Raw genomic sequence first — 14,487 nt, forward strand, 5'->3', positions numbered from 1 at the left:
ATGTAGCTGAGTTCCTGAAGAAGCGAAAAGAGCAATCATATGCTCTCTTCACCCAAGTCAAAGAAGAGATGGAAGAAGCCAGAAATAAGCTAGTAGAGGCAGAGCAGGCTAGGCATCTCCTGCTATCTAAAACTGTTGTCAATACAAAATTTCCTTCATAATAGCTAGGTTCAAATGTTGATCCAGTCAGCATGCCTGTTGTGATGTCCGTGCATCTACTGATGTGGCACAAAATATATTTTTTGGGTCATGTAATAACAACAATTAATTTCCAAACAATAACAGACGAAGCATTGGACATGGTATATTTCACGCGCAAGCCCGACATTCCAAGTTCAACTTCCGCATCAAACTCATGTTCACAGATATCTGCACATTCATAGATAATGTCCACAACCATGATTCACTTCAAAGCCAAAAAATGTGAGGAGAGTTATAAATAAAGAAAAACCTCTAGTTCCTGCTACCAGTGCGAGCACAACAAGTCAAGACCATGCGTAATTAATTATATTTTGGTCATTTTTTTTTCTAAAATGCCGGACGGCTCACGGAAGGACGTGTTGCCAGCACACGCGCGGATTCAATGAAGGTAGGCGGGGCAGTCTGAAGCCGGTTGCATGCGGCAAGGAGGCGTGTTTAGCCGGGCCTGCAGCGAGTGGGGCCCTCTTGGCCCGCGCACTGGTTCAATGCCTGCGCTATGAGAGGTCACGTCCGTGTCAGAGCAATCACTCCCTCCAGTCCTTTTTTGTTTGGGTATAACAAAATCTAGTTTTCCATTCACATTTACAAGTAAAATTCATGGACAAACTTTGACCCAAAATACGATGGGGACTAGTAAACCAGAACGGAGCTAGTAGTTTTTTTCATCAAAGAAGGGTTTCCCCCTTCCGATTTTCGTTACTGAAAACCAACATCTAAACCATAGTATTTGCCCTAGAACTACCAGGTTCAATATCTCGCAACATAAACCCATACAACCATACGCTAAGGAGGTACGTAGTAGTAGTTATGAATTCCATTTTCGCACCATACTAATCGTTCTAAAAATTACTTAGTACTTATAACGCGCCATTGAAAATCTTAACTCTTAACCCCTCTAAAAATGATATTTTAAACGTGGCTACTCGATTTGTGGCAACTGGCGAGCCACAGCCTCCAAGTCATTCACCTATGGTCCCAACCATCAACTCCAAAGGATCAAATTATCACACGAGTTGACTATTCCTACAAAGGTGCGCTCCACCACGTACCCGGTACCCGCGCATGCAGCAAGCATGCACCTAGGGTTTTAGGGTTTATTTGTTAATGGTGCCTTTACGTAACTCTCATGTGTGCGACACAGCGAGAGACCGACTGCGTGCGTGCGCCTCTTCTCTTCGTATATGTACTCCATCGTTTGTCTGGTGTCCAAAAAATTATAATAACTACTAGCAATGTGCCAATGCGTTGCCACATGATCAAAGTAGATTAATACATATTCACCAATTTGATAGAAAAAAGAGTCTAGTTTTGAAATACGAATATCACTAAAAATATGTTATGTTTCACTCAAAATATATTCCTTTGGCGGTTTTGATGAGACAAGGGAGGAATCTTGTTGGTTTCAAGATTTGAGGAGTGGTATATGTCTAATTTCTACTCTTACTAGCAAGATGCTCGTGCGTTGCATGGAACATCAAGATCTTTGGGAGAAAAGGATGAACGAGGGAAGGCCTTATCTGCAAATGTGGAGAGGAGTGCGGGTAAATTGCCATAGTTTCCTTCCTATCTGTCAGATATAAATTGGACAACCTATACTGCAGGATGGAAGGCCCACCATCATCACCAACTCTGTTTTCTATCCCTACTCTTACAAAAAGCATATTCGGTGATGATCGTGTGCCTGCCATCCTGCAATAGGCCGTCCATTCTATATCTGACGAATAGGAAGGAAACTATGGCAATTTTGCAAAAAGATACCCACACCCCTTTCCACATTTGCAAATAAGGCCTTCCCTCGTTCATACTTTTCTCCCACAAGATAAACTACTCATACAAATGCATCTTGATGTTCCATGCAACGCATGTACATCTTGCTAGTTGTTGCAAAAAGCCCATGTGTGTGTGTGAGAGAGAGGGAGAGAGGAGGAGGACGGAGTGCATGTGTGACAAAGACACAAAGAGTTTGTGTGCGAGAGGTATCAGCTTAAAATGAGGCGATAGTGTGTGCGTGCACGATCGAGAGGGCATGTCTCAAGAAGGGAAGAAAAATCTACATAGATACAAGGAGCGGGAGAGAGACATGTATGCGATAGTGGAAGCACGAGTGCGCAGGTGTATAAACCTATCTAGAGGCTACTCGATAAATGTTTGTGAGAGAAATACGAGTCGCGGTGCGAAAGCGAGAGTTTTGTGTGTGTGACAGAGACGGTAGTCGAGAAGGGGAGTGGAAGCAGGAGTTGTGTGTGTGTAAGAGAGAGGGGGGAGGGGAGTTTGTCTAATCGGTAAACAAATGAATAATGTCAGTCTGGGATGGAGACGAAAAGGAGACCGCAACAAATGTTGTTTCTACAGGAGAGAGAGAGAGAGAGTAATTTTAGTGGTATGAGTCATATATAGAGACATATAGGGTGTGTGAGAGAATCCCATAGAGAGAAAGACAAACTGAAAGACGAGTGGAGACTGTGTGTGTGTGGTGGTGAAAAAGAAAGCTTAGGTACCTAGTGATACCAGAGAACGGTAGAGACATGAGAGATAATGAAAAACGTGTAATGTATAATGATAGGGAGAGTGTGACACTTCTCAAGGGAGACGTCGAGAGACCATGTTCGCGAGGATAGGAGAAACATGAAGTGAGCGTGCGGGTGAGCTGGAGAAAAGAGAGTGATAGCTACATGAAGGATCATGCATGCGGGAGAGATGGGCGTGAAAGGAGTGAACATAAAAGGGAGTCAAATACTTGAATTTGAGATGATGATACATGTAATCCATACTCGAACTAAAATTGATCTATCAAACATGCATACTCATATGAATTCACGCGCATCTATGTTATTTAATATGTAGATATTACTGATCCATACATTTTAGTAGAACATAATTTGGTTTAAATTTTTTGAATTCAACCTTATGATTTTGAGATCATTGTATTTGTAAATCATATTATACATATAAAGGAGCAGAATTCTTTGTTGTGCTTTTGAAAGTATATATATAAAAATGATGTATATAGAATTTTATTCCAATCAAAAATGGATCCTGCCCAAAAAAAAGAAAACAAACGGGATTCGAATTGAGTTGGCATGGTAAATGTGCACTCTGAAAAATTTGAATGAAGCGGGGAAAGTCGCAGTAACCGCCCGAAACCAAAATCTGCGAGATGGAAATTACTACTGCCTATCCCTGCCACGCAAAGCCTATCTGCTCGATTTCTATAGGTTTTGATAGGGGTAGGTTTGTAATTTCACTCAAATGTGACACAACCGCCTCTCACCCGGATTCATACATGCTGAGCGCCAAAACACAGTGTGTCCTCGGCCAAAATCGACTCCCTCCCCTATTCATACACGATGGGCGCCAAAAACAAACTCTCGTCGGCAAATATTTGGTGTATGCAAGATTACCGTCCTATCTCCAACCGATTAATATTGTTGTGATGTAGGAAATTTGAAACGGGGGCTAAGTTTGTAAATTTCCTCGCATTTGAGACAAGAGCACCGTGAAGACATGGTTCCCCCTTCCTCTCTACCTCCATTTCCCCATTCGTACTCCGTGGGTGCCAAAACACCCTCTCCACCCCAGCCTCCTCCCTCCGCCACCCCATCCACCGCCGTCCTCCTCCACCATGCCGGAGCTGATACCCCGACGCTGTCGTCCATTACAAGAGATCGACCTCTCTCATCCATGGCTTCGGACCGGGATCCTTGCATCCCGTCCTCTTGCTTCATCCTCGCCGTCGTCCACCTTGCCGGTGCTACTCCTACGATCGTCTTGTCCACCGCGCCCCGCCGCCACCGTCTACCCTCCTAGATCCGCTTCCATGCCGCCGACATCCATCGCTACCGTAGCACCGTCAAATTCTCAGCAGATGCATGCACAGCACCGCACCAGAGGCGGTACTCTTTCGTATCTGCTCAACTTATTTATTGCAGCAAGAAAATAGATCGCCACTGCTTTACTCTGATTTCTTGTCCATCACTTACTTTCTAGTTGAAAGCAAACACTGGTTGCAAAGTTGCCTTTTTCCGGTTTGCACCTTCAGATCCGCCATTGCACGCTCAACACTATACTCCCAATGCTTATGCTTTTCCCCTTTTATGTTCCACACTAGTTAAATCACAGTAGACTAAATTTCAAAATTGGGTCAGTCGATTTTTCAGAGCTCGCTGGAGTTCGCCGGTGCGAAGGAAGGGGCTCGGGTGGGGACAGTGGTTGTGGGGGGCGATGGTGGGGCCTCGCCGAACAAAGAAAACTCGATGTGGGTGGGGGCGGGGTGGGGGTGGGGGTGGCGGAGGAACACAGGCAGTGGGGGCCGATGGTCCAGCCGGCGGCCCGTGTGGTGTTCTGTATGGGAAGAATCAGAGATGAGGAAGAAGAAGGGTTAGGAGACATAGGATCTTCATCCAACCGCCTGAAATGGTCGAGAGACAACAGGGAGTTGCATTCTTAATGCGCTCTGGTTCATCATGTGTGGGCACTGCGCAACAAACATTTTATTATCTAAAATCTGCTTTCTCTTCTTTAGCATGTTCCTCTTCCGTTCTTCTTCAATAAGTACTCTCTCCGTTCCTAAATACAAGTATTTGTATAGATTCCACCATGGACTACATATGGAGCAAAATGAGAGAATCTACACTCTAAAATGTATCTGGATACATCTGTATGTGATCCATAGTGGAAATCTCTACCAAGACCTATATTTTGGAACGGAGGGAGTATGATAGTAGTACAGTATGTTCCTTGTAGTGAAGATGAGTAGGGAATTTGTAGTGTAGAGGTCTATACAGTCGGTTGTGATGGACACTTTGAACTCTTTGGGCCTCTTTGATTCTTAGGATTTTGTAAACATAGGAATAGGATTTGTAGTGGCCTGCTCACTTGAATCCTATAAGAATAGCAAGGAAATGCGGGGAGCTGTGTCGCCTTTGAGAGTTACACTGATATTAAGAGTATCACACCTTCATTTGGAGAGAGCTGGTATCCGAAGCCTTTCTAGTCGTACCGGCAATAGTAGCACATATATTCTAGCAAGTTCCACATTGCTGATTTTACTCTGATGCTTACGTTTTCCTGTTATATCTACACTATGATTTGTGTAGCGGCTTTGTGTCGCACTAGCAGCAGTCCACTCTTGAAGCTAAACACTGCAATGACTTACAAAATTGGCACTAAGGCATTGAGTGCCATTCTAGATGCAATGAAACTCATATGCTCCCACCTGTTGATTATTGTAATATGATCCTAATGACTATTCTAACTTCGAGGAGTCAAAGGCAGATGGCCTGTCCTATTCACCCATCAAGGTGCCTGTTCTAATTTGGCAAGGTTTTATTGATTGCACGTATGTTGCATATGTTGTCTTGCATTTCTTCTACTTTGTTGCACCGCCATCTGCTTAGTTTACTCATCATATATGTCGAGATGCCATGCCCATCCATTATCAACACATATTCCATCTGTCATCATACCATGTTTTTCCACTCAAATGCTGTTCTTGTGCATCAAACATCAAAAAGGAAGTGGGTGATTGCCGAACCTGAAGGAGCACGAACAAAGTCCTTGAAAAACATGGTGGTGCCAGAGAAATCTGACATCACCCCACTTATATTGGCTGTACAACCAGTGACACAAAACGTAGGACCAACTCCAGCAGACTGTACCCATACTTCACTTGCCACACCACTAGCCCCACCACACAGGACCTGCACTCCAGCAAAAGGTATACCAATTTCAGTTCCATAGCACCAGCCGTACCACAGAAAAATCCCACTCCAGCAAAAAGTACAGCAAGTCCACCTGCCGAAGACCTATCCCAACTGTAAAGACGGCCAATTCCTGCAGATTGGAACCCCATTCCAGTTATTCCCAGTTTAAAAGACAATGCTTTCAATGTTGTTAGGGACTACGTGTATATATTCCCATCATGGGAAGATTATAGTGAAGACAAACACCATTTTCACATCTTCCTATCCAACTTACATGTAAGTGCTATTATTCATGGTTATTATTTTCCTGTTTTCTGCTGATTGAACACATCAACGATTTACATTACATTGTTGTAAGTAGGCGAGGGTCAATCTGGATAGTCATGACGAGCAAAGCTTGCTTGTGCTTTTCAAGGAAGCATTGCAGCAGTATCGGTTTTACCCGAGGAAATCACACTTTGATGGCAAGTCTATAAACGAATTTCCGGTGAAGTCTCCTGTGCTAAATTTAGAAGACATTGAATTGAAAAAACTTGTTATGCACTGGTATTGTTCCCAGGATGAGGCACTGTCTATGAAATCACATGACAATTTGAACTTCTACTTTTCCGCATGTGCCTTACGGATCTTTTTTGTAGGAAATCTGCTCGAAGAAGAATTCTGGTTTGAAAAGAACGACATGATATCACAAATATGCTGCCCGCTATTTTGCTCTTGTTAGTACCTGTTGTCCTATATCACTGTACTTGCATACATACCTGGTTCATTATGTGACAACAGTATGCATGATAGCTTGCTTATCAATTGTTCGCTCCAAATTATCTGATCTGTATGAATGGTTACATTAGTGTAGAATATATCCAATGCCAATGAATTTTTTTAGCTCTGCATTGTTCTTGTAAGTACTTGCTGTCCTTTATCAGTGTACTTATACTGATAGGTAGTTGTTGATGTACCATCACTCTGCAGCTTATTTTCCTTTGCCCTCCATTTTCTACACATCGGATCTATATTTACTCTTACCATAAGGTTGGATAACACCGATGGTACTGAAGAAGTTTAGCTCTGCATTGCTCTTGGCTGTACCTTTTGCCTGTATCGCTGTACTTACATTTATAGCTAATTGGTTATGTAGCATCACTCTTCATCTTATCTTAAATATTCTACATTTTTTCTTATATTATCACATCTATATTTACTCTTAACAAAATGTAGAATAAAGGCAATGCTTATTAAGAAAATTCTATGGTAAACTTCTTGAATCCCCCCTCCCATCAGCATGGACAAGGGATTTATAGAGCCTGTCTTCACCAATATGTAAGTTTGTCCTTCTCAAGCCTTCAAACTTTGTTGAGTATATTTGGTTAGGCATGACTGCAACAGCTGTTTAGTTTTGGTGTTTGCATCAAATTGCATGTTTAAAGTTTATTATGTAGTTCATAAACAAAAGTTTGTCCTTCTCAATTTAAGTTTTTAGTTGTACAACCAAGTTCCTTCTTCATACCATGTAAATTAAACTATACAGAGCAAGTGATCTTCTTTTGCACTGCATGTATGCTTCTGTTCTTGATCCGTAATCCAGTGGTGTGGTGAACCTACCCACTACATCACAATGTCATATTCTACAATGTCTTAAATATGAACAATGTCATATCATTCTACTATTATTTAAAACGTCTCTTTATTTGCCAATCTGAAATGGGATAAATTGACAGCACACTAACCATTGATACTTATGAGTTCTTGATCTGTAATCCAGTGGTGTCGTGAAGCTGCCAACTCCTTCACAATGTCATTTCCTGGCATGTCTTGACCTGAACAATACCATATTGTGTTAATGCAATTTTAAACCGTGTCACTTTATTCATTAGTAAGAAATGTGATGAATTGTCAGCACTGATACTTATATGTGCAAAACCTGTCATCTGTCTGCTTGTTTATCTTTTAGAGTGAGGAGGATATAAGTGTTAAACAAGCGCAGTCTCATCAGCTTGCTCAGCTGCTTGCGCTGCAGCTTCCGAGCAGGGCTAACCTTTCTTGAACTCTATTGAAGTGATGTTGGTTTTGCATATTATTTTGTCGACGTGTTTATTTGCACTGGTGGCGATCTTTGATGCCCAGTGTATGTAGTCTGCTGTCTGCTTGTGCTTTATTATCATAGTGGCGAACTTTGATGCCCAGTGGATGTAATATGCCATAATTTATTTATTGTATAGTCTAGGTTTTTCTTATTCATGATGCTGCAGTTATTTTACTGTATATATATATATATATATATATATATATATATATATATATATATATATATATATATATATCCTATCTTCGCAGTAAACCGACCAAACCGTAAAATTATAGTACATAATCGGGCTGTCATGCAATCACGATGTATGATCTGCATCATGGGCCCCGTCATCTTGGTTTGTTAACAGGCCTAAATGTAAACTGGCCCACTAGTAGATTCGGGACTTTAATAGGCCGAGTAAACCGCCGACCCTCTTTTCGCAAGAAAACTCAATGGGCTTTTAGGAGGCTGAAAAATAGGTTGGGCCTGAAACATGCCGAACAACTCACGGGCCGGCAACAGCCCAAAATGGACCCCTGCCCATGATTGTGCCAATCAAATCACGGGCTTTTAACAGGCCAAAATTGTCTCGGTCTTTGTTTGGCCCAATCAGATTATCGGCTGTGAGCAGGCCGGATGCAAACCGTGCCGTAGTTAGGCCCAACTATATGACAGACTTTAGCCAGGCCGAAATAAATATAGGGCCGAAATGTTACACATGCCTTTAATAGGCCAAAACTAATATCAAGACGAATTACTAAATGGGCCTTTAGCAAGTGGGCCCAAAAGCATAGCATCGAGTTGACAGGCCGAATCTGATATGGGCCATAATTTAGCCTAAATCCTCTTAAAGGGCCGGACCTGATCTGGCCGTAATTTGGCCCAGAACATGGTAGGCTTTTAATGGGCTGGATCTCATATGGTCCATTATTAGGCCCTGAATGTGGCAGACTGTTAATGGGCCTGACCAAATATGGGCCGACATTTGGCCCAAAACATGGCAGCCTGTTAATTGGCCGGCCTACTAGTGTCCCCAAAATGTTGTGGGCCTTCAGCTGGGCCGGCCCATTATGGTGGGCGAAATCTCGTGGGCCTTTAGCTGGGACGACCCATTATGGTCCGCAAAATCTTGTGGGCCTTTAGCTTGGCCGGCCCATTATGGCCCGCAAAATCTTGTGGGCCTTTAGCTAGGTCGGCCCATTATGGCCCGCAAAATCTTGTGGGCCTTTAGCTGGGCCGGCCCATTATGGTCCGCAAAATCTCATGGGCCTTTAGCTAGGCCGGCCCATTATGGTAAACAAAATCTTATGGGCCTTTAGTTGGGCCGGCCCATTTAAACTTTATGGGCCACTTTTGGGCCGGTCCACGTGTCAACATACCATAGGCGCATCTCGCCCATTGGATGAGTGATACCTGTGCCAACGTGGAGATGATTTTACACGTGGAAAATCCCCATTGATCCGGGCTGTTAACGGGTTATCGGATCCAAAACCGGACCTGATAGCTTAACGACGTTCTATTATGGTGGATGCCATGTGTCGTTCACCCTTAATGAAAGCACTTCTGTGACACGTGATTTATCGTCATGGAAGTGGATACTTTTGTGATGATAATTTTGGTAATGTCATGGAACACTTCTATGACAGCACATGTATGACTATCTTAATTCTGTCATAAAATCATCATGGATGTACATGCATGACAGAAAACATGACCTACTGTGACAAACACGTATCATCACGGAAGTGTATTTTTTTGTAGTGAATATTGCTAGGCTAGCTAATATAGGGTTAGCCAACTCGATCTCGTGGTAGATCAACTCTTGTAACCCCTATACCCTTCGAATATAATCAAGCAGGAGTAGGGTTTTACCTCCATTAAGAGGGACCGAACCTGGCTAAACACGGTGTCCTTTGTTCATAGTTACCATCGGTCTTTAGACATATAGCTTGGGCCCCCCTACCCGAGATTAGCCGGTTTTGACACCGACAATCATCTCCAAATGATAGCTTGAACGTGTTGGTTTCAGCATGCTGTTAAAGCAGATATAAAATGGAAGGCAATGTTACCGACAGCAGGCTTAACAGCCATCAAATATTGCAATTCAAATTGGTATTGTTAAAAATGAATAGAACATAGGTAATGCTTAAACATCACACTAGATAAATGTGTAAAACTGAAATAAAGGGTGAAAGTGCTAGTATTCGACTAGGGGGGTGGGTGGGTGAATAGGCGAATTTTATGAAAGTCTGCAAAACATGGGTGTTTCGAAGACAAACGATAGAAATGACCCTATTGATATGCAGCGGAAGGTAGACTACACTAGACAAGCCATAGTCAAGTAAGCAATGAAGTGAAAGCACGAAGACTATAAGCCGCAAGGTAGATTGGATCAGGATGGAAGATAGTATGAAACCAAACAGACAATAGTCTTCACACAGTGAAGTCAAACAGGTAAGGCAAGTAGGCAAAGACTTCACAAAGTAAAATTGTAAGTAAGCTGAGAGAGGTAGGATAGAACCAGTTGCTCGGAGAGGACAAGGGATTTGTTGGACCAGTTCCAGTTGCTGTGACAACTGTACATCTGGTTACGGAGGCTGAGATTCAACTCAGAACACCACGTCTTCACCTTATTCCCCTTGAGCTAAGAACACTTAGTCCTCGCCCAATCACTCTGGTAAGTCTTCAAGGGATACTTCCAAACCTTCACACACTTCGTTCATCGGCAATCCACAATGATTCTTGGATGCTCAGAATGCGACGCCTAACCGGCTGGAGGATTCATAGTCCTCAAGTGTAACAAGTCTTCAAATCACACGGACAGAAAGACTTCACTGATGCCTAACACTCTTTGGCTCTGGGTGTTTTGGGCTTTGTCCTCGCAAGGATTCTCTCTCAAAATCTTCGGAGGTGGGTTGCTCTCAAACAACAAAATCCATGCACAAACTTTGAGCAACCACCAATCTATGGTGTAGGGGGTGGGTTATTTATAACCAGGAGGCAACCCGACCTGATTTGTCCAAAATGACCCTGGGTCACTAAGGAATTGACACGTGTCCAACGGTCAGGTTTCAAACACACGCGACAACTTGACTTGGGCTACAAGTAAAAGCTGACTCATCCAGCTCTGGATAAGATTTGCTCTCATTGTCTTCGCTCGAAGACATAGGATTTGGTTGAGCATCACTTCAGTCACTCTGACTTTGTTCACTTGGACCCCACTTAACAGTACGGTGGTTCCTATGACTTAACAAAGAAGAAAAGGAAACTACGAAACAACTATGTCTTCGCACTCCATAGTCTTCACGCGATGTCTTCTCCTGTCATCGTCTTCAATGTGAATGTCTTCACAGACCACCATTGTCTTCAATGTCTTCACACATTTTTAGGGGTCATCTATGGTAGGTAAACAGAATCAATATGGGACTACTACTAGTGTTATCCTGCAATTCTCACAAACACATTAGTCCCTCAACCAACTTTGTCGTCAATACTCCAAAACCAACTAGGGGTGGCACTAGATGCACTTATAATCTCCCCCCTTTTTGGTGATTGATGAAAAACTAGTTGAAGTTTTCAAAGGGGATAAAAGTATGTGAAAGTTTAGTGTTGTGAGTATTGTCTTCATACATAAGACGAGGCTCCCCCTGAAGATGTGCATATAAATGATTTGCATTTGAATGCAAATGCACATGGCAGGTTTTGCTTTGTGGAGGCCATCATCAAAGTGTGAAGACAATGCATTATGCATATAAGCAAGTAACAAAGATAATGATATGCATATTGAAAAATGGACGTCTACAGAATGACTTCATGCGGGATTTATCATCGCATCACAAAATAGCGGATAAAGTAGCAGACGACCATCAAGTTTAAGTGTTACAACTCAGAGAACCAAATGTATCAAAAGACGAGAGTTGTAAGACTTAGCAACAATAATGCAGCCACCCAAGAGGACCCGCTTGAAGACTATCAACTCATATGCTTCTCCCCCTTTTGTCAGTAATGATGAAAAAGGTTTGAAGACATAGAGCATCTACTCGTTCCCAGAAGGAGTAGATGGAGGAGTAGGGTTGTTGTTGGAGTTTGGTGGTGCGGAGGGGCCTGGTGCAGTGTTGATACATGCCAAAGTGGTAGTTGGTGAAGTAGCATCATATTCATCATCGATGACTCTGGCATGGACAGTTGCCGCTGGGGAGGAGTACTCAGAATCTTCGAGTGAAGGAGTCCGACGCAAGACATCGTTCTTGGGAGGAGTGGAATCAAATTTGAATCTCTATGTGAAGCCATCTTGCAGAAGATCATCTTCAGAACTGAGTAAGTAATGTCAGACTCTTCCACAATCGCCGACAGGTTTCATGAGTGACAAATGCATTCTTGGTGGCTAGATTGCGAATGCGATTAACATCCACCAAGAGACTCTGCATCTAATGCTTGAGCCAGTAATGATGCTTATCTTGTTTCTGATGCAAGGCCACGAGAAGCTCTCGGTCATTGAGTATGCGAGATCTCTTCCGAGGCCTTTCAGCAATTGTGCTTTCAGTGGCTTCAGTATGGGCACGATGAGGTGCATGGGTACCTCCAGCCAAAGGATAAACACGAGTTGTATCATGAACTTGTGACACTCCAATTTTTTTTGTTGTTTTTGTTTTCAGCAAAAGCCTTGCTTGGTTTGAAGAAGGTCATTTAAACCCTTCTTAAAAACCTCCCTTCTGAGTTTTTCTTCTCAAAAGCATTTCTTGGATTTAGTTTCTTCTAAAAAGAAAACCTTTTTGGTTTTGGGCTATTCTTTGGTTTTGATCCATTCTTGTTTTTACCATGCCTCTTGTGGTAAAATTCTCCCAAAAAACCCTCCTTCCTCTTTGGGACAATCCAAACATTCTGTCCCAACCAGTTAGAACCATTTTTGGATTTTATTTCATTTATTTCTTTCCCCAAAACAATTCTGTCCTTTATTTTGAGCCTAGGTGATTTGCAAAGCAAGTACCTTAATGCCTTTGAACTTTGATCTCAAATCAACTTCTCTGGATAGTCCCTAGCACACACAACCTAGAATCATCAAGATCCACCCTTCTTCTTTTCAAAATTTTCAAATTTCAGTCTCTGCAAGTTTGGACCAGATTTGTCAAATTTGGTGAAATTCATATCTCCACTTCTCCAAAAATTCCACCAAAATTCAGGCAGCCCCCAGTTGCAATGAGAGGCCACTCCACCAAAAATCAGCTCAAGGAAAAATCCCCACATGCCAAAATCATTCTGTCGAACACCTGGCCTGCACTGTTACTTTGCACTTTCAGAGAAATTAAGTGATTCAGAAGTTCAGTGTCGTCAGAGATCGGTCACCTGTCAACAGTGCGCCCTGGCGCGTTGCGCACGGCCTCTTCTCCCTGGCCGGAGTCCCGCACGCCCCCTAGGACGGATGCAGGCGTCGGTGGCGGCGATCCTCGTCGGCGTTCGCAGTTTCTATGGTGGCTGAGCCACCCGTGGCGGCCAGCGAGGGCCCGAGCCCGCTCGCCATGCCACCCATCGCCGCCCATTGTTCCCTGGCCCTCCGCGTGGCTCATGCGCGCCAGCGCACTCCCGCGGCACTGTTGCCGTGGCCCGGCAAGCACAGAGCACGCCCTCTGCCGCCGACGGGCCCGTGCCACCCCGTTCCGTCGAAAACCCCCCAAAGCTTCTAATCCTAGCGCGTTTAGTGCCTAAATGGAGCCAGTAGACCTCCACGTTGAAGCTCAACCTCTAAACCACCCCGACCAAGCCCTGCGCCGCCGTAACCTTCGCCGGAGAACTCCGTTCACGGCCATCACCTCGGATCACCTATAAAAAGGGGCCCCGAGCTCGCCCTCGAGCACGCACCATCCCTGCACCTCCCCAACACTCCGCCAGGCCACTAGGAGGACCTCGAGGAAGTCTCCTCCCCCAACTCCGGCCGCCCTGTTCCGCCTCCGCCTCCACCTCGATTCGCTCTGGTGAGGCCGTCCCCGGCACCCAATCCTCGTCTGCAATCCCCTCGAGCACCCAGGAGACTAACTCCCACTTCAATTTGCCCTTCGCAGCACTATCCGGCGAGAGCCAACCCCTCCCGAACCGCCGTCCGCCGGAGCCAGGGCCGCCATCGACACAGTGCTCGCCGGCGAACACCACCACCACCCACCGACGCGGAATGATGCACTGAGCATGGAGGTACCACCCGATCCCCTTGCCTCGCCGTGGATCGCTGCCGGCGACCACCGCAGCTCTCGGGCGCCGACAAGCTCCGTCTCCCCCTTTTAAAATTTTAAACCTGACGGGTGGGACCCGCCTGTCAATCTCTCATTTTTTATTAAACGAACCGTTTTCGGAAAGCGTATTCTGGCAAAATGCGCTTTCCAGTTTGAATCGTTTTCTGGACTTTTCTGCTTAGCCCCCTGGGAAGTTTCAGTTTCATTACAGAGAGGTCCTTGGACCAAAACACTTATAATTTTAAACAGAAAATGGTTTTTGAATGATTCTTTTTCTGTCATCTTTATTTTTCTGTCT

This window comes from Triticum dicoccoides, chromosome 6B (assembly GCF_002162155.2).
Source record: "Triticum dicoccoides isolate Atlit2015 ecotype Zavitan chromosome 6B, WEW_v2.0, whole genome shotgun sequence".
Classification (NCBI taxonomy): domain Eukaryota; kingdom Viridiplantae; phylum Streptophyta; class Magnoliopsida; order Poales; family Poaceae; genus Triticum; species Triticum dicoccoides.